The sequence below is a fragment of the Apostichopus japonicus genome, chromosome 14 (genome assembly GCF_037975245.1).
Source record: "Apostichopus japonicus isolate 1M-3 chromosome 14, ASM3797524v1, whole genome shotgun sequence".
NCBI lineage: Eukaryota > Metazoa > Echinodermata > Holothuroidea > Aspidochirotida > Stichopodidae > Apostichopus > Apostichopus japonicus.
Genome location: NC_092574.1, coordinates 9775517 through 9795343, shown reverse-complemented (window position 1 = coordinate 9795343; position 19827 = coordinate 9775517). Strand labels below are relative to the sequence as shown.

Here is a 19827-nt window from a genome sequence, read left to right as displayed (position 1 = left end):
CACAGCACCAACACATTATGATTCATTTTGTCTTTACAGAATATTCAGTTAGCTACGGACACGTAAATGCAGCAGGATGTGACGTTTTACCCAAGGTCAAGTATATATTGTTTAGACAATAACACTACCATGGCAACCGCTTCTTAGCCCTAGCGGCAAAATAGAAGAAAAAGAGATAGAGAGACGGACAGAAATATAGATAGATAGAAAGAAAGAAATAAGATTTTCTTGATTTTGCTTCGATTTGTTTGGATTGTAAATTGAGAGCTTGAAGATGGAAAGGTGGCTAAGATATAATTCCCCTCAAGCTATGTCTGTCAACTAAGATCTCTTCCAGGATTCGATATGATTAATTGATTACCTGGCAAACACTTATCGATTGGTCAATACATGTTGGAAAGTGGGAAGTTGGACACATTTCTTTATTTTTTAAATATGAAATAACAGTTAATACTAAACGAAAATAAAGCTGTAAAAATTAATACATAAAGGATTTATAAGAAGAGAAATGATATAACCGAGAAGCATTAGTTGCTGAAAAGAAATGTGGCTCGCCAATGGCAATGAAATTAAAAGGGAGTGAATTGATATCAGTAGTGATGGGTAATTATTGTCGATATTCTCTTTTTGTTTGTGCTATAGTATAGTGTATAGCGTTGTGTATTGCGCTGTGTTGTAGTGATAGGTAAGCATAGTACGATTGTGTACGTATATATGGTATGGCATGGTAGGTATGCTATATGTCCTCCACTTTTTTTTGTATGATGCTTGTTCCATCCTAACTTATGGAGTAAAGAGCTATACTAGATCGAAATGAAGTGACGTTTAATTTTGTCAAATACGGCCTTCCATATTAAGAAAGGCAAGACACATGGCAGCTAGTCACAAATTCATTACACAGTCAGTAAACAATATATTTAACATTTGAAGTATAACTAACAGTTGCTTCAAACGGCGTCCTACATTAACTTTGTGAAGGGGTTTTCCTGGAGCGTTTGTCAATTCCTCGTAGCACACAATACTAAAAGCTTACTGATTTTTTTTTTCGTTAACTCTTGAGGCTGTCACGGGTATACTTCAGCTTGCGAGCGATCAATTTGCAATTTAAAACCACTGCTGTCAACATTTTCATAGAAACCTTCTGACGAACAGACACCTATCAGAATAACGATCTTCCACGATTAAAAGTTCCTCCCCTTTTTTGTCGTTGTTGCTGTTGTTGTTGTTGCTGAAAACAATATGAATAAACAAGGAACTGTTCTTTTCTCCTTATCTTTTCAAAAATGTCCTTTAATTTCCTACATTCTTGTCTGTTTATTCTCAATATACATATCTTCCCTTTGTAATTTATGTTTTCACTGTAAGAACATTTCAGTTAACACCCATGCATAAACAACATATATTATGAAACTCTTGCCAGCCTTAAATGACCTTTATAAACATCAACGTCATATACCTAATCACAGGCAGATTTTCTTCGCACCTACTAATTTCATGCACTTCATCTTAAATGTAGTCCCTCTTGATATCTGATTTCTGACCAATTCCCCCTTGGTCGTTGGTTACGTTAATCCACGGGTCAATAATCTCAGAAACATCCTTGATATCAAATATGAAAGCCTCTCTGGTTATATACGGCCGCAAATAAAAAAAAAAGAAGAGTAGCAACGCTGCAAAAGCTCAGCTAAGTTTTCTATTTGAGGAATTTGTTTGATTGGCAATATTTCGGAGTACCGTAGTTTATCCATTTATTCGTGCGAAAAAATATAAGACATAGGGCGGGATAACGGTGTCATTTCCTTTCCTCGCCACCCCCCCCCCCCACATTGCTTTATGCTCCTTCTTAACAGACATAGTTTGAGAAAATGACGGGAATATTAAGATGGAAAACATTTTTTGCTACTCACATCAAAACGCGATGAACTGGCAATCATTCTACACGGTAGCAAAAAGTGACAGATTTTCGGCCGAATCGCACGATCACTATATCTCAGCTGACAGCTTTCAGCTGAGCTAATGATCTTCCCGAGATATTAGCCTCATCTCAGCTGAAATGGCAAAAACTCATTTTTGCGGAAAATTGACATGAAACAACAAATTCTATATTCCGCTTGACTGTTTGACAAATTTATTTCTCCCTGAATATTTCATCTTCAGTTATTGTACTAAAGCTTTAGAATCCGTGGCAGCTTACTTCACAGCTTTATATAAAACTACTAAAACCGGATAGTTCATTTTATTGAAGAAAAATCACGTCAGGCAAATTGCATATTTAATTCCGTACATTTTTTTTCTTTTACGAAAGAAATATGAACTAATTTTGTTATATTATTTTTTGTTTTTTAACATTACCAAACTTGTGATTAAAGGATTATTTGTTTATATGAGAAGGTTAGCAAACATCAGTTATTAACTTAATGTCATGTATGCGTTCAACAAAAGGGAATAAACCACCACAAAGACTATTAAAAGAAAACACAATAGCAAAGTAATCATAAAAAAGAGTTCATAAATCTTTGTCGACTTACTGAAAAGCGTCTCCTTATGGACTTTATAGTATTGCTTTTGAGTGCATCCTTGACAATTAAAATCATAAAACATGATTAATGAAAAAGAAACCTCGCCTGCGGGTGAGAATTACGTAGCAATAAATAACAATAAATGCCAAGAACTAGACAATAAAAGTCGTTTTTTATCCTGGTTAAAGGCAGAGTCTGTCAATGTTTTCTTTATACGTGCAGGGTATTATTAATCAGAGCTTTTAAAAACTATAATATATTTCTAAAGATTAATTCAATGACACTCAATTTTTATGGTTAGTGATGCTTTACAGCTTATAACGTTCAGATTGTATGGCTACAATGGTTGTCATTCATATGATACCTTAAAGGTGATATTCTTATAGCAAAATGATATGGCATTTGTTTTTAGGAAAGAACAAAAAAAATGGCTGTTTGAAGGTTTTGAGGTAAATACTTTTTGCCAGATAAATTCCTTTTTGTTACTACTGAGTGGGAAGTGTGTAGTGTTTCCTGATTACCGTTCCACGAATGCCTAGCTATGGCATACAGATGTGTGATGTCATCATGATGTCATCAGTGTTATGTGAGTCGAGTGAATAAAGGCGGTAGCATTAGAAACAAACAAAGCATATGAGTTGTCCGGAGTTCGAGGGTTGACTGGCCTGCTAAACTAAGATGAGTTTTTTTTTTCTCATCCAGGGTAAACTCACGGCGGTTTCTTTTAAATTATGTCAAATTTTCCAAACAGGATCTAACACTGTAAATGGGATAGCCACCGGACGTGAAATGTAAATGATTCGTGCATAAGAAATAAAATAGCATTTGAGCTGGTTTGTCTTAATGACGTCACTCACTTTGGTGATGTTTTTTTAGGAATTTTTAGCCAAAATTTGAAACTCCTTATCGGCACGATAAAACACGAGGTACAGAGTCCACCTCGTGCTGAAGGGGAAAATGGAAGAGCTTGTGTTTTTGCAGCTGGGAAATCAATTTTTTTGCGATTTATCAACAAAACAAGAAAAGGAAACCTGCCAAAACAGAGGAGCAGTTTTATTTTCTATCTGCCTAAAGCGCTGCTTCCTAAAGTTTCCGATTCATCGTCCATTGATTTGTTTTCTTAATCGTGTTAAGTCTTTAATAGGCATACAAACCACAGAATAAGCAAGATTTACCACTTACTTCTATATTTCGTATTTATTGGTCTCCCCACGCAGCAGTACATCAATTTAGGAGATAAGCTGAAATTCTAAGGTTATATAAGGTTACAATAAAAACGTTTACCTGGGATATATATATATATATATATATATATATATATATATATATATATATATATATATATATATATATATATATATATACATATATAGTAAATGTTGATTGGTCACACATCGGTGATTCTGTTTGACGGTCGTGACAACTGTTTCTATCAAAATGAAATCTGATACGTTCTTCGAACGAAACTGACGTGAAGTTCATTGCATAAGTTATGGTATTCATCTAACGTTCCAAAACCAATTGGAAATCTCAACTTGCAAGGCTAAGAATTTCTCCAAGAAAGTGGTATTTGTGCTTGATTTGGGTTTATACGGAGACGTTTACCGAGCTATATGTTGTGAGTGACCATTGTTTGACCTCTCTTAGCATATTTGGACACGAAACTGATGAAGATTAAGTTAACTGCAGACATCACGTGCTAGTGTATGCGTTTGGGTAAATATGTTTCCACACTTTGTATCAAGGGCGTAGGAACCGGGGGGGCTGGGGGGGGCGCCAGCCCCCCAGTGAAAAATGTGGAGGGGCGGAAGTATCATTCCGCCCCCCCGCTTCGCAAGTCCGAAAACCCCTTTTTCATTTCCAAATGAGATAAAAAATCTCATTTGGAGCACCAAATTGCATCTAAGGCCAGGTGAAAATACAAAATTAAGTTTACAAAATGGAGTGGGTGTTGAAGTGTGCTATATTGCACCAAATTGCATCTGAGGCCACCTGGAAATGCAAAAATTTCCAAAGGGGAGGGGGACACCCCCTCCCCTTAGACCCCTCCCCCAGGCCGGCCATCAGTCTTCAGCCCCCCCCACTCAAAAGTGCCTTCCTACGCCACTGCTTTGTATATAATTTTAGGTTTCATATCAACATTGCTTTATAAAGATACGAATCTTATATGCGTATAGTAACGGCCCCGACTATAAGAGGCGGTAGAGGGGAGAGGGGAGAGGGGGAGCAGGATCTACCTGAAACAATTGCTTGGTATTCGTCTTGTCGAAGTATCGACGCTTGTTTTGAATATTTTAAAACTCGTTCTTAAAGTTAGTTATACTTGCAACATAAATGAAACATATTTTATAATATTAAGTATTTTCAAGTGTATTTGGTGGCAAGTAAACCTTATGCTGCAATTCCAACCATCTGCAAACTTTGGTGAAAACGCGAACCGATTGAACCACTTATTATTACAAGTATACATACATTAACGGCTATATCTGAAGGAAAATGCACTTGAAAAAAGAAACAGCAGGCCGCATTTTCTTCGTAGATATGCTCAGGGGCGTCAATCCGATTTGAAACGTGGGGGGGACGGAATCGATTCGAGTATTCCGGCCGTAAGTACTATCTAAGCGGAGCGCCACCATCGGTTGGCGCGCAGCGTACAAGAAAATTTTTCTTCTGGCAGACCCCTTAGATTGCAGGAAACGGCACTTCCCGTGCATTATGGCAGAAAGCAACACCCCTAAAATTGATAAAAATTTCCGGCAATTTTTTATTTTGGGAAATATTCTCGAAGGAAGTGATCGCCATTTATTCCTAAGTTTACCAATTCCTTGTCTCCCAGAAGCGCCCAACATTTAAGATGTCGAAACATTTTCGTGTTGGCTGATCCATGATCACCGCCCATCAAGGGCGGCGGAAGCACTTTTAATCTGGGGGGGGGGCACCGACATCAAAGGGCACTTTGCAGCAATTCGATTGGACTGATGCAGCCTTATATTTAGTACCCTTTACAACTCTTATTGTATTATCTTATTTGTGTACACACATCACTCCATCAACGCCCCCCCCCCCCCTCTCAAGGAAAATATGCATACTAGCACTGCAATATCCAATGTGCAAATTGGGAAACAAGGAACAAGTTTTCTTTTGAGACAAAATGAGGCGAAATCATGCTAATTGCTAATGTAGGAATCTTCCGAATTAGAGTTTATTTCTTGTTAATATCTTAACAAATTTTTTCCATTCGAAATAGCTTTGAGTTTGACCCACAGAAATTCACTAAGAGTCAGAGGCGTAGCCAGGAGTTGCAAAGTTGTATGCACGACTATCTGAGCGGAGCGCCACCATCAGTTGGCGCGGAGCGTAGTAGAAAATTTTTGGTTTTACAAACCCCTCAGATGGCCGGAAAAAGGCCCTTCCCGAGTGTTCATTCTGGTTCCCTGGCCTCTTGCTAACTTGAGACACCTCAATTTTTATGTAGAAAATGGGCACATTTTTAACCTGGGGAAAAGTGGGGGCACGTGCCCCCTGTGCCCCCGTTTCCGCCGCCCTTGCCGCCCATGCCCGTGAGAAGTGGTGACTGGGTGAAGAAAAAGCCATGCCGTTTGAAAACATGGGCAGAAAAAGTGAAAGTAGCGAAACCTAAGGTAAAACGCGCGATAACGCAGTGATTATTTTCCAGGTTAATTGAGACTGTATCAAACGCGAGCTTAGGACAAACATATTCAAAGGTAATGGCATTACTAATCCCGATATGTCGTCTTTGAGGTGTGTGGAAAATCCGCAACGACCATCAAAGAGCAATTGAATATTTAGTCTACTTTGCGATTTCCAAAACACTTTTTTTTTAAATTATGACAAAATTTTATGACACCTTTGATTTTTTTTGGGGGGGGCCTGTGCCCCCCGGGCCCCAATGGGCACGACGCCACTGACCCCAGGGCCTCAGATATAGGCCCATTGCAGGGGTGGGCAACCTTTTGAATGAATGGGCCAGATTTTAGGAGTGAAAGATTGACAGGGCCGCACCTAACCAACGGCCTGCTGCTGATTTCAAACCTTTGATTCCGAGGACGTTCAAGCAATAGGTGTGTGTACTTAATCTGTATTCACAAAACCATAATGTCAATGGTTGACCGGTGCTGTGGCCGAGTGGATAAAGGCGGTGGCATTTGAAGCAGTGAAGCTTAGCAATCGGGAGGTTCGGGGTTCGATTCCCGGCCGGGCCATAGTAAGGTGGGTTTTTCATCCAAGAGCAATCTACGGTTTTCCCATCTGAAATGGTTTTCTAAATTGAAAAGATTCCAAATTTGAGTTAAAATGTTGAATTGGAAGCCACCCGACGTGTAAGTTGTAATCCATAAGCCCTTGCGGGCTTCTCCCACATTTGTGGTCGCTTAAAGACCGAATATGGAGGCAATTTTTTTTTTTGAGATTTTCCATTAATTTAGGAGTTTACATGCCCATAATCAATATGTGTAAAAAAAAATCTTCCAAAACCTACTATTACCCATCAAAAACGACCACGAAAATGGACATTTTGGGTAGTCACGTGACATGAACCTCTGGAATGTCTGAAAACAGAGATTGACCCAAAGGAGCCTCTAGTCACCGTGTGACGTCAAAGTTTGTATACCGCGAAAATCAAACGCTGATATAGGCACAGTTTGTACACAGATAGCGAACAATTGTACTGTTTTTGACTTCCAATTTCGAGCGTTTGAAAAGCTATTAGCTTAAAACAAGAACACATGAAGGTTAACAACAAGTTTTAAGACAATTATAAGCAGAAATTTTAGTTAAATTGCTTATTTTATTAGCAAAATTTCCACTCAAATGGAGGCATCTTTTACATAGCGTAGCGTCAATAGGTCCGTACGGTACAATATACTTACATAGTACTTACTCGTTTTAATATCCAAAAGTATACAAACACAGAAAAAGTATCCTGTCAATAAACAAATTTAGCAGTGAATATCCTAATCCACGTTTCTTGTTCAATCCTGGGCGAAAAACTACCATGAGTCTGTGTAATTCCATAGAGTTAGGTCTAGTTGAAACAGGCCTTGCCCAGTACTAACATCCCACAATCACAAGACAGTCACTAACGAAATAAAACGTCCGATCGCTACATACTACCGTTTTTATTCAACTCCTTGGACCATGCAGATGTCGGAATAAACAGAACGGACAATATTACACATGTATCACGAACTCACGATACTGGAATACAACAAATGAAATAGATAAATCCTAACATGGCTATTTACACATGCTGTGAGCCAAAGCCGGCGAGAGTTGTAACTAACTACCGTGCATGTGCTAACAATGCTATACCCTTGGCACGGTCATCTCTTACAGTAAATATATTACTGTCAATTGCGTGATATAATGTTACATGTAAGGACGTCCAGGGCGTGTTTACGGTCAATTTCACATTAGCTATGTCCGAGCATGGTCCGACACAGCTATCGACAGTATATAATTTTCACAGAATGAGACATTTGCAGCATACACAGAAGCAGGGTCATGCATGTGGACTCATGGGCATGAGATACTCAGGGTGCTGAAAAATCTTTCCGCGTGGATCTCAAAAAATTGATCCAAAGTCTGCGGCGTTTTACGTCGGTTCTTTTACTCGGAAATCTAAAAAAAGCTGATGATTTTGTTGAATGAGGTATAACTGCAACCTCCAACAACACAGAATTGTGACATTTTGAGGAAAAAGGAGTAATATCGTTGATGTTTTTGGCAGCTCAAGTATACGACTTTACACACTAAAAGTAGAGTTGTGAGTGAGGTATACAAACGTTGACGTCACATGGTCACCTGATGTCTTAGGAATGTTTCAGGAATGTCTGAAATAGAAGCTGACTTTTCGTCCCATTTTTCACTTATTTAACGTCCGAAATTGGTAAAGTTAATTACAGCAATGTAATTGGAGTCAGTTAAGGATTACATACATGAAAAATGGTGGGATTTTATGTTCATCGAAAAGTCTCCATAGTTGGTCTTTAAGCGCCGTAAAAATAACTACTGATTATTATCAATACAGTCCTGTTGATAATTAATGGTGATAATAGACCAACCTGACAGCATCATAAGTGCAGATAAATTCTAAGCAGCTAGCTCGTTTTTGGTGATGATGCAAAATAGATTGATTTTTTTCTTTTTCTTGAGACATCTCACCGGCCGCAAAAAAATCACTGGCGGGCCGCATGTGGCCCGCAGGTTGCCCACCCCTGGTCTATGGGAACGATGTCCCAAAATTTCCCCGGACATATAGGCGAAGGAAGCTATCCGCCGCGACTGCATGTGAGTTTCTCGACTTTCTGTCCTGGGAGTCATACCACAAAATGGTGCATTTCCTCATACGCCATTATTAATAATTTAAATAACTAACTAATAAGGCACAGCCCATATCCGAGTTCGTATAGCGAGCTTAGCGCAAATTTGGCGCCAGCATGTTAAACCAGGTTGCTAGGTCTACGAGAATACATTTACATGAAATTTGAAAACAAGGATAGCAAGACAAACAACTTTGATTATGTTTTCAGGACCTCACACATGCGCATGTATCGTCAGACTTAGAATAGGTCCCATGTGAGTGGTGGCTAAAGTGATGAAGGCATGAAAATAAATCAGTGGTTGTTCGTTGGAGTCCTCAAGCAAGTTACCTCGGTTGCTAGGTGGATTTGCATCTGGTTATCGGGTGAATTATGGTGTGAGCGTACTATGTAACCACCATGTACCCAGGGACGTAGCTAAGGCCTGATGATTGGGGGAGGGGGGGTGTAGTGGCTGAAAATCTGTTTTGAAGCCAGAAAATTCCAACTGCTGCTTTGTACCCCCCACCCTCCCGCTACTCGTCAACGATACGGTCAGTGTCAGTCAGAAAACCCAATCTTTCGCGACAGCACTTCTGTTACGAACTTGTTGCGATACATTGTACCCACTGGCACTCATTTCAAAAACTTATTGCCCCCCCCCCACCCCAAGCAAATATTTTTGTGAAATTCGGGCAATATGCTGATAGCTTTTTGGATAATTTGCAATGTGTGGTTATACTGATATTATTATTACCCAACAATTATCACCAATACGGAAGGGTAATAAGACGGAAAATGATTGTATGCTATTTGCATGCGATGTAAAATCCGATGCATGCCTGTATGATATGCACATGATCATGTGTGATGCGCGCGTAGCGCGCGAAAAATTTTGGTTATATTTTTCGGGCAAGTCGTTACAACCCCCCCCCCCCCACAAAACAAATTGGGCTCCTACGCCTATGACGGTAGTTCTATTAGGCATTTTTTTGTAGTATTCAAAATCATAAGAAGTTTTGTACGGTGGAGTATAAGAATCGCGAGAAACAATTTCCCAAAGTGGCAAGGAAAACGTGGTAAATATGACAGGTTAAAGGTCAATTTTGACCGAAATTTTTAAAAATTTTTTAGGTCATGCACAATCACAGGGATACATGAAAAGGCTTAGATAAACTAGAGTGAGACAGTCGGAAATTCCGACTGTCGCACTCCAATTTTCCAACTAGCGTCAGTTTTACCATGGCTTGGGGGTGAAACACACCCACACCCCCTCTAACGACGTCCCTGCGCGGTGAATATGGAACACGATCACATGGTTCAGCCTCTGTTGAGTCATGGTGCTCCGTAGCGTTGTCTTCAAACGCCTCAAAGCACTAAAAGATCTCTCGGCTTCCGTCGAACTGGCGGAGGAGGCGAGGAGCAACCGCAAGAGAGCTTCGACTTCACCAAACATAGCCCGTACCACTGGATTCATCAACTTGAATATTTGTCTATACCCTTCAACCGACGACGAATGGAACTGGCCTCGAAATAAAGGCAGACTAAGCTTAAGATTGTTGGAGAGCTCAGGGTACCAACTCACGAGATCTGGGTGGAATTCTCCATTCAGCAACATTGAGTGATATTCGAGGATATGAATCCTAAGATGTGTAAGCCGTAACCAAATAGAGCCACGACACTCTACTACTCTTTTTCCAAATGTGTGGGGGGGACATTTGATATTGTTTCCCCCATCCATCGAAATGTGGGGGGGACGTGTCCCCCCGTCCCCCCCTGGATTGACGCCCATGGATATGCTTCGTATGTATAAGAGTCGTTCCTATGCGAGCAAAGCCGTGACATATTGAAATGAATAAAGTGAGAAAGTATCCTTCAGAACTGCAGAGCCATTTGGAGTTTCATATAAAGGGGTGCGTTAAACGCAGGGCGTAGTTATTTCGGAGTGACACCTCCCTGCTTTCAAGATGTAGCTTGCGTTGAGTTTCAACATTCAGACAGTATTGGGCAATCCGAAATCTCACTTGACAGATATATGAGGTATAGACACTCATCATTTGCTTTTAATTTTGTACAGAAAACATATTATTATCCATATTATCAAGAAACAGACTTTTCTTCCCCTAACTTTTAATGTTAATACTTTCGTGGTTGATTTCCAAATGTCTTCTGGTTCCTATATTGCCGTTAGTGATGCACATAATAGACATGACAAGATTTCTGCGGCACAACACACATTGTAAGTGAACTAGGTAATATGTTTATTCAATGTAACGGCTTTTGAATACTGAAACCATTGAAGTTCTCAACAAGACCTCATAAAATGCCATGTCATCTGGTATACCATGACTGTTTACGTAGACCTTACGTATATTAGTTATGTGTTACCACATGTGTTATGCAGGGAATGACCTACAAGACAAGCCTACAAAGGCTTTTAGGTCACCTCATTTTACAATGCACGTCATCATCGTATTAATTACTTTATACATGGTTCATATATGTACGATGTGATGAAACAAATAAATGAAATGAAAAAATAATTGAACTCGAAAATATGGAAGGAATACAACAACAAAAATGTAATTCCTTAGTCCTTGTATACCTCTGTGACGTAGACACAGATTGACACTATGTCTGTCCCTACACTGCATGTCTTTTGACAGTGAAAAGGATGACTTTGGGCAAAATTTTAGTCTTGACAACTATCCTTCAATCAATCAAAAACAAATTGTCTAGCGCCTAATATCCAAAGACAAGCAATGTTTCAGAGTCACGGAAAATGCTCTTGAGAACGAATCATTCTTGAGTTTCCTTTGAAAAATGAATGTGGACACTAGGAGCTGTTTTAATGTCAGTGGGAAGTAGTAATTAGTAATTAGCAAAAAAAAAGTAACAACAGCATGAGACTTACTCCCGGTGAAGCTGTTGTCAAACCCTATACTGATGTGGTGAGATTTTTTTTCTACGAGTGACAATCCTAGCTGCTGTGTTCTGAGCACTCTGCAACAGTTGTAATTGAACACATGGGGCAGGCCATACAGCAGGTATAGTTACAATAATGCAGCTTCGATGACATGACTACACGGACAATAGTCGAGCGAGACATCTTAAAATGAAAACGTTCTGGTACAACCAAATTTCATTCATCAATTATCAGCTAAGACATCATTTAAGAAAAAAGTTCTTTTCATAATCTTGTGCATTTCTATTAATTAAGTCACCATATTAATTGGCTTCATCTTTGCGAATCAATCGATTTTGTGTGTTTGCAGGAGTTTCATAGTAAATTATTCCGAAGGATTTCACAGCTTTTCTACAAGACACGGCTTTCTGTTTTGCCAGAATACTTTCTGTCAAAATATTACTTGTGCTGAAAACAGTAGTTTTTAACATAACATATATATATTAACATTTATATCTTATACATTTTATATATTATATATTATATATACACATTATATTATACTATATATTATACATTTATATATTAACATAAAATATATATTATCTAAAATAAATGTTCAATATAAAACATAACAAAGTTATTTTTGTCATCTGTTAAACCACGTTGTTTCCCAAACCAAGCACAATTTGCCATACAATATTTAGGGGGAATTGTTCACCACAAACATTTAAATATTTAGGGGGAATTGTTAACCACAAACATTTTTCTATTATGTGAGCTAAAGATGATGATTGCATGGGCTTTTACTTTACCTTTAATGTTTTCCATCGGTTGTGGTAAGGTTACATGAGATCATGTACATTACTAGATGGATGTACTATACTATAGACATCTACACTTTATAACCTCAAACATGCTGTGCATTATTTAAGTCGTACTTTGCAAGTTATTAATAAAGAACATTCCAAGCCTCGGTTATTTTTCATTTTTCCTGCCAGGTATAGGCTAAAACGTAATTCAATAAGCTATAGACATAATTCTTATTTGTCGCGGTAATTTATTTTATAATGTTTTATTTCAATTTTTCTTTCTTTTTTAGGTTTCCACATTATAATTTAGCTCTGCATTACCCCACTCGGCGTTACAAACGGAATCCAAGGTTTATTAAATTTAGTGAAAAATCTAAAAAGCTAACAAAACTGAAATGTCACTTACGGTCTGGCTCCTAATTTGAGCTGCTTTTAAAATAAATCCTTGAAGCTAATGCGAATGGCATTTACATTTCTGAGAGCCTAGATGCATGCGATCCATCTCTGAAACACATTCAGTAAACTACATAGTTTAATTCAAGGTAGGATTTTTTACATGAAAGAGTAGGGGAAAGAATCGGCATTAGTTCAAAATGGGCTTGACGAGATATCGTCAATTTACAAATATAGATACGTATTTGCTCTCAGCAAATTGTAACTCAGTGAGTTTGTTTTATGCATCGCGTGAGGACACGTAAAGGTTTTTGTTGTATTCTAAACTTTGCGATTATTGTTCAAATGTTTATTTAAACATGCGTGTTAAGTTTGGTATCCTGTGTCGTATATGTCTGTGTATATTCTTAATATGCGACATGAGAAAGTCAATAATAGAATTGTGTGCAGTCGTTTGGATTAGAACGAAACTAAAACAAAAACTAAAAAAAAACACGTTAAGTCGACAACAGTCATAATCAAATGGTACAGTGCACCTTTTCTACAAAAATTAGACTGCTCTGTATTTCTATGTTCATATCAATTCAACTAACTTAATTTCAACTCGGCAATAATACCCATAATCTGAGAAGTATTGATGAAGTCATCGTCAAATAACCGTATAATAATAATGATATTGTCTATAAATTTGATAGACACATGCTGCTCAGAAACATTACGTAACAGAAGGTTCTTGGAAGTGCGCATGTCAAATCACCCTTGTTTATTCACACGAAATGTCAAAATGTGATAAAGTTCACAAAGATATGTCCGCGGTTGAGCAATGTTTTTAAATCTCATAATGTAAATTGATATGCTGATATTTGACAACACGATATTTTTACGCCATAACTGAACACATCTCGCATATATTTGTCTAGCCATTTATAATGGTGCCTAGAAGCAACAATAAGGTGTTTAATTTTATTTGTCACACATCTGTCTAGATAATGGACAGGCTATATTTCGTTTGGAAAGTATTCATATCGCCTTTAAACATACATTTATATATATCGATCAATAAATATCAATCATGCGCTTATCTTTGAGGACACTTTTGTTTTTTTCATTTTCGCAACCAGATATGGCCCGGCGGCCGCCTATTTAGAATTCCTGATACATGTGAACATGCACATATCTTATAGAAAATGCCATATTGTTTCAAAATGTGAACATTCTCCTTTACTAGAACACGCCTACATCCCATTACACATGCGCAGAACATTGAACACGAATATTTGTTTCAAAAATACATTGTCATATGATTGTCAAACACGTTTTGGCAGAAAGCAACTTGGCTGCAGCTCACACGGAACAATGTGGTAGACTCACGTTAAAAAAAAGAAATAGTTTTAAGAGGTGAATTCCAATTTTGAATTCTTCTTGAACAATTCTCTTCTTTTCTCCACATTTTACCGTGTTCATTTCGCTCAATAAAACATTTGAAAACAGTAAAACAATTTGTCCAAGGGCGTCAATCCGCACTAACACTCTTTCTGACGTCAACCCTGTAGGAAGGTCATGCAACTTAACGCCTTATAATATAAATCATGCTTTCTCGAAAATCGTTTCACAATTTCATTAACAAAAATGTAAATTTATTTAAACAATTTTAACTCCCGGGTGTTTGCAAGGAAGTGGTTGTACTTTTAGTTTTTGAAGTGTTCGCATTCTTGATAACAACCTACAGCTTTAATATATACGCAAACTTGCAGGATCGATGTAAAGTGCAAAAGTCTCTGAAGCAAAAAAACAAAAAACAAAATAATACTGTTAATATGAAAAAAACCTTGAACTGAGAAAAGATTTGGTAAATAAATATATATTTATATATATATATATATATATATATATATATATATATATATATATATATATATATATACATATATATATATATATATTTATATATATATTTATATATATATATATATATATTTATATATATATATATATATATATATATATGTATATATGTTTATATATATATATATATATATATATATATATATATATATATATATCACAATTTGTAGCAAGAAATTTGAGGCGATATACTACGGGACAAAAATATTTTGAAAACTCATATTATGTTAAATTCTCACGTTTATCGTTAAGATTTCGTTTTTCATATCAGGTTTTTGGAAAGGTATCTGTCGGATGTCACAAGACTCGAAAAAGACAGGCGAAGATAGACACAGACGAAACTTTAAAATATAAGTGTTTTTTTTCCTAAATTTGTTATTCAAATGTTCCTTCATTTAATTTACAAATTTACAAGTTTCTACAAGGGCTAAATTATAATGTAGTGTTAATTCCTCTCCCGCTATGAACAGTGTTATCAAAATTGATGTTTTACACAATAAGTTATTTTATTTACAGGAAGAACCCGCAAAAGGAAATTGACACTCAAATTTCCAGAGCTTAGACCCCTGACGGGACTCGAACCCGCAATCCCCGGTTTAGGAGACCGATGCCTTCTCCATTAGGCCACAGGGGCTATGTAATGGATAACTATTCTTTACCCTTTGAACAGTGTTAACAAAATCGGCACTCACAAAATTCGTGATGAATGGGACTATAAATACCCAATCTGCAATCAATGACGGTTATCGAAAAATAATTTAATGATTAATAGTAATATAAGATGCATAGATTTATGAAGGAAGCTGGAGTCTGAAACAAATTGTCCGGGACCTCAGTAGGTATGTGTTTAGTCCATGATCAGATATTTAAGTACAATTTTACATCCGTGGCTGAGAAGCTAGTCTAAGTATTTTAGGTAACCAGAGAGACGGCGGTGCATGACTAGGCGCGTAGAAAGGAATTTGCCAAGGGAGAGGCGAAGCTTGTAGGCAAACTATCGTATTCCGACCATGCGTTGGCGCGAAGCGTACAAAAATAAATTGGCCGAAAATGCCTCCCAGATCGCTGGATATGGCACTTCCGAGGTCTTGTAATATACATCTAAGCATTTTCTATTTTGAAATTGCTAGCGATATCCTAAATAAATTTAAAAAATATGCTCAAGGGGGGATGGGCGGTCGCCCCTTCGCCCCCCCCCCCTTGGCTACGCGCCCGTGCATGACCTCACTCGGTGTGCTGTTATACTACCATGAAATAGAAGATCTAACGGTAAATTCATTCATAGACAAGTTCTTATCGAGTAATTACCGCATGGAAGTAACATTTATGGAAGTTATAAATGGCGTCTACGCAAGCCGCAACACAAAGTACACTAATCTTGTAGTAGTGTTGTTCTATATTATTTGATACGTCATCAGCTGCATTTTGCTGCAAGCTTTTAACTACCATTTTTTTTTGTAAATTTATGGAATGTTTGTTAACCGATAGACAGTTTTAGATGCATGGAAACTACAGAGAGAAAGGGACCGCCTACCAAACTGCTCAACTAAACTGTTTTTATAATTGAATTTCGTGTCTGGCCTAAACAAACTGCCTAACACTGTTTTGTGCGAATGACGTAACTTTATCAAATCTACCAATCTTTTCTTGATATATAAAGTTATGTATGGCTCAGCAAAAATGCGGTCGCCCCAAACACAAAGAAAGAAAAAAAAAAATCATTATAACCATTTAAAAAAATTGATTAAATTATCGTCGGTTAATTCAAACAAATGATTTCCTCGCCAGCTGAAAGTATAATATAATAATAACTTTAGGCCATTGCAAGGAGGTTCCTGTATTACAACAAAAAAAAAAAAACATTTTAGAAATTGTCAAAGGACAACAGTAATGATTTCAAATGAGGCACCGCGGTAGAATTGAATAAATAATTTAATAAGACGAAGCTTCCATATGACAATCATAACTTTATATCAAAGATAAATATTTCATCCACTAGGCAGCATGAAATGTACGGGTATAGAGGATACAAACAAGAAATCGCAATCACAAACAAGTAATCATTAGCAAAGATACTTGAGAAAAGAACCTCTGTTTCATGCAGAGGGACCGAAAATTTCAATACATCTATATTGTTAAAATAAATATTATTCCTACTTTGTCTCACTTTCATTTTTCATAAAATACAATGGACATACAATCAGCATCCATGGCCTAGTTGCTTATGGTGTGCCCATATAAAGCGGGAGGCCCGGTTTCGAATCCCGATGGATTTTTTTTTCCCCGTAGGACCTCTTGCGAGGTCGAACAGGGGTAAACTCCTTTTTGTTGAATCCCGATGGACGCTGGAAAGTTTTTTTTACTATATATATATATATATATATACATATATATATATATATATATATATATGTATATATATATATATATATATATATATATATATATATATAATATATATATATACATATATATATATATATATATATATATGTATATATATAGATATATATATATATGTATATATATAGATAGATATATATATATATATATATATATATATATATATATATATATATATATAACCTCAAAATGTGGTAATTTTGTGTACATTGTCAGATTCAAAGCATCAGGGGTGAACTTCTATACAATCCCAACGCGTGTGTCATGTGCTGTCATTGACGGATAAAGAAAGCCTTCACACCAGCAGAATCACTGTAGCCGGGTGGTACAGACCAATTTGATCTAATGCACTGTCAACTTATAGACATTTCTATTTATAAATACAGACAAAATTGTGAGGCAGTTCTTTGGTATAGCCACCTTGGAAAGCAATATCATTGTAGTAATATTTATGTGCTAGAAAGGGCTATGGTCTCGTACTGTCAGTTCATGAAATAAGAAGCAAAAGAATAATTGTGATCATGTTTAATTTGCTACAGATTTTCAGCATTTAATATCTCGGCAGCAAAGCCTATAGGCAAGGGTTCAAGACTGATTAATTTCTTTTAACATTTTTTCTCTCTGTTTTAACTCATCAAATGCGTCATAAGAACGATACTAAACAGTGATGCATGAATAATATGCATAACACGATAGTTAACCATACGACCAGCATAAATCAATTTCGCACGCAAGTAATTAATAGCCTACCAGTATATGGTTGGTAATTAAGTGAACGAGGACCAACTTCAACGCTACAGTCTCACTCGGCGATTTGCCTAACATCATCCTATACCCACAACAGGTAACAATAAAGAATTTGGAATAACTTTAGTGATCTCTCTTGAACTAATCAAACAACGAAATAATGTCAAGTATATCGTTACATTTCAGAATATCTTAATGAGAACACGCAATCTTCACAAAAGCCTATTGTGTTTATACGTTTTCGTGACGGTACCCGGCAGTGTGAACTATCGAGAAATACGGGCGAACAACCTATTGGCAAACCTCCGAAGACTAATTTACTTCGGTGCTCGACTTAAATGAAACAATCTTTGATTGCATCTAACGTGGAAGCAGGTAGTGAAGAAAGCTGTCCACGATTATAAAATTTAAAAAAAAATGTTTGATTGGATGCGCGGTCAGCTAGTCCGTTGAAAGCTTGCAGTTTATAAAAACGGCCACTTCAGTACTGGATTGGCCAGATCAATACCAGACGTTTCATCGTATGAAAACTATAATATTTCATCGTCATCGTCGTCATCGTCATCGTCGTCGTCATCGTCGTCGTCGTCGTCGTCGTCATCATCATCATCATCATCACCACCACCACCACCACCACCATCATCATCATCATCATCACCATCATCATCATCATCATCATCATCATCATCATCATCATCATCATCATCATCATCATCATCATCATCATCATCATCATCATCATCATCATCATCATCATCATCATCATCATCATCATCATCATCATCATCATCATCATCATCATCATCATCATCATCATCATCATCATCATCATCATCATCATCATCATCATCATCATCATCATCATCATCATCATCATCATCATCATCGTCATAATCGTCATCATTGTCATCTTCATTAGCATCGCCATGACTTTCAATCTCATCTTCCTCCTCATCCTCACAGTCAACGCCATTGTATTAAGGACTGAACGTTTGGATTTCTGCTGCTTGCCTACAGATATTATGAGAATTGTGCACGCGCCAACTCCGATATGATTATGGTTGTCAGGGAAATTAAAAATCTTCCTTGAAATTTTAATTGTCTTTTGATATTAATCCATATAATTTTTGGTTCTTGTTCTAATGTCGGCACTCTATCCAAATTAACTGATGATCCTCTGATCTTTAAGGTCTTTCCCCCCAAAAAAACTGGAATTTGTGATTAATGGCTCTATAAAATATTAAAATGTTTATGCCTAAAAGTACGCCTAAAGTCATCCTTTCAATGCATATTTGTCTGACAAGAATTAGCATGATGTCTTAACTTCCAAACCTCGCAACTTCATCGCCCATCAACGAAACATTTTTAAGTTTAGAAACCCCATCTCAAGGCCTCTTGTAGCAAAACTTTCAAATCCTCTCAAAATATAGCCTACATACTGTTATTATTTTGTTTGGAAACGGAACGGTTTGATTTATACCTCATAACGCACGAAAAAATTCGCCCGCCTTGACCGTTTCATCAAATATCATCCATCTCGGGAAAATAACAGTGAACTTTTTTTTACACCTGATTACAGCATGCCCTTTAGGTTAATATGAAAAGGAGTGAACGTTATTCATTTAATAAAAGTCACCTTGACTCGCGATTTTTAGGGAGATGTATTTTTAGCTTCAATTTCTGGTTTATACATGAGCTGGTTTTATTACTTCTGTGACATAAGGCGACACCCATTCACGGTCGAGCTAAATGCATAAAGGATACTGTTAATAAATGGTAAAATGGTGACATTTCCCTAATGGATCATGTTCGCATTGAAACGT

At 37.1% G+C, this 19827-nt stretch overlaps 1 non-coding gene across 1 annotated transcript; it reads right to left on the bottom strand.

Annotated features, from left to right (window-relative positions):
- Positions 1–15415: 15415 nt before the first annotated feature.
- Trnar-ccu (transfer RNA arginine (anticodon CCU)) lies at positions 15416–15488 on the bottom strand. The gene has a single exon. It is a non-coding gene; the product is annotated as a tRNA-Arg (tRNA).
- Positions 15489–19827: the final 4339 nt, after the last annotated feature.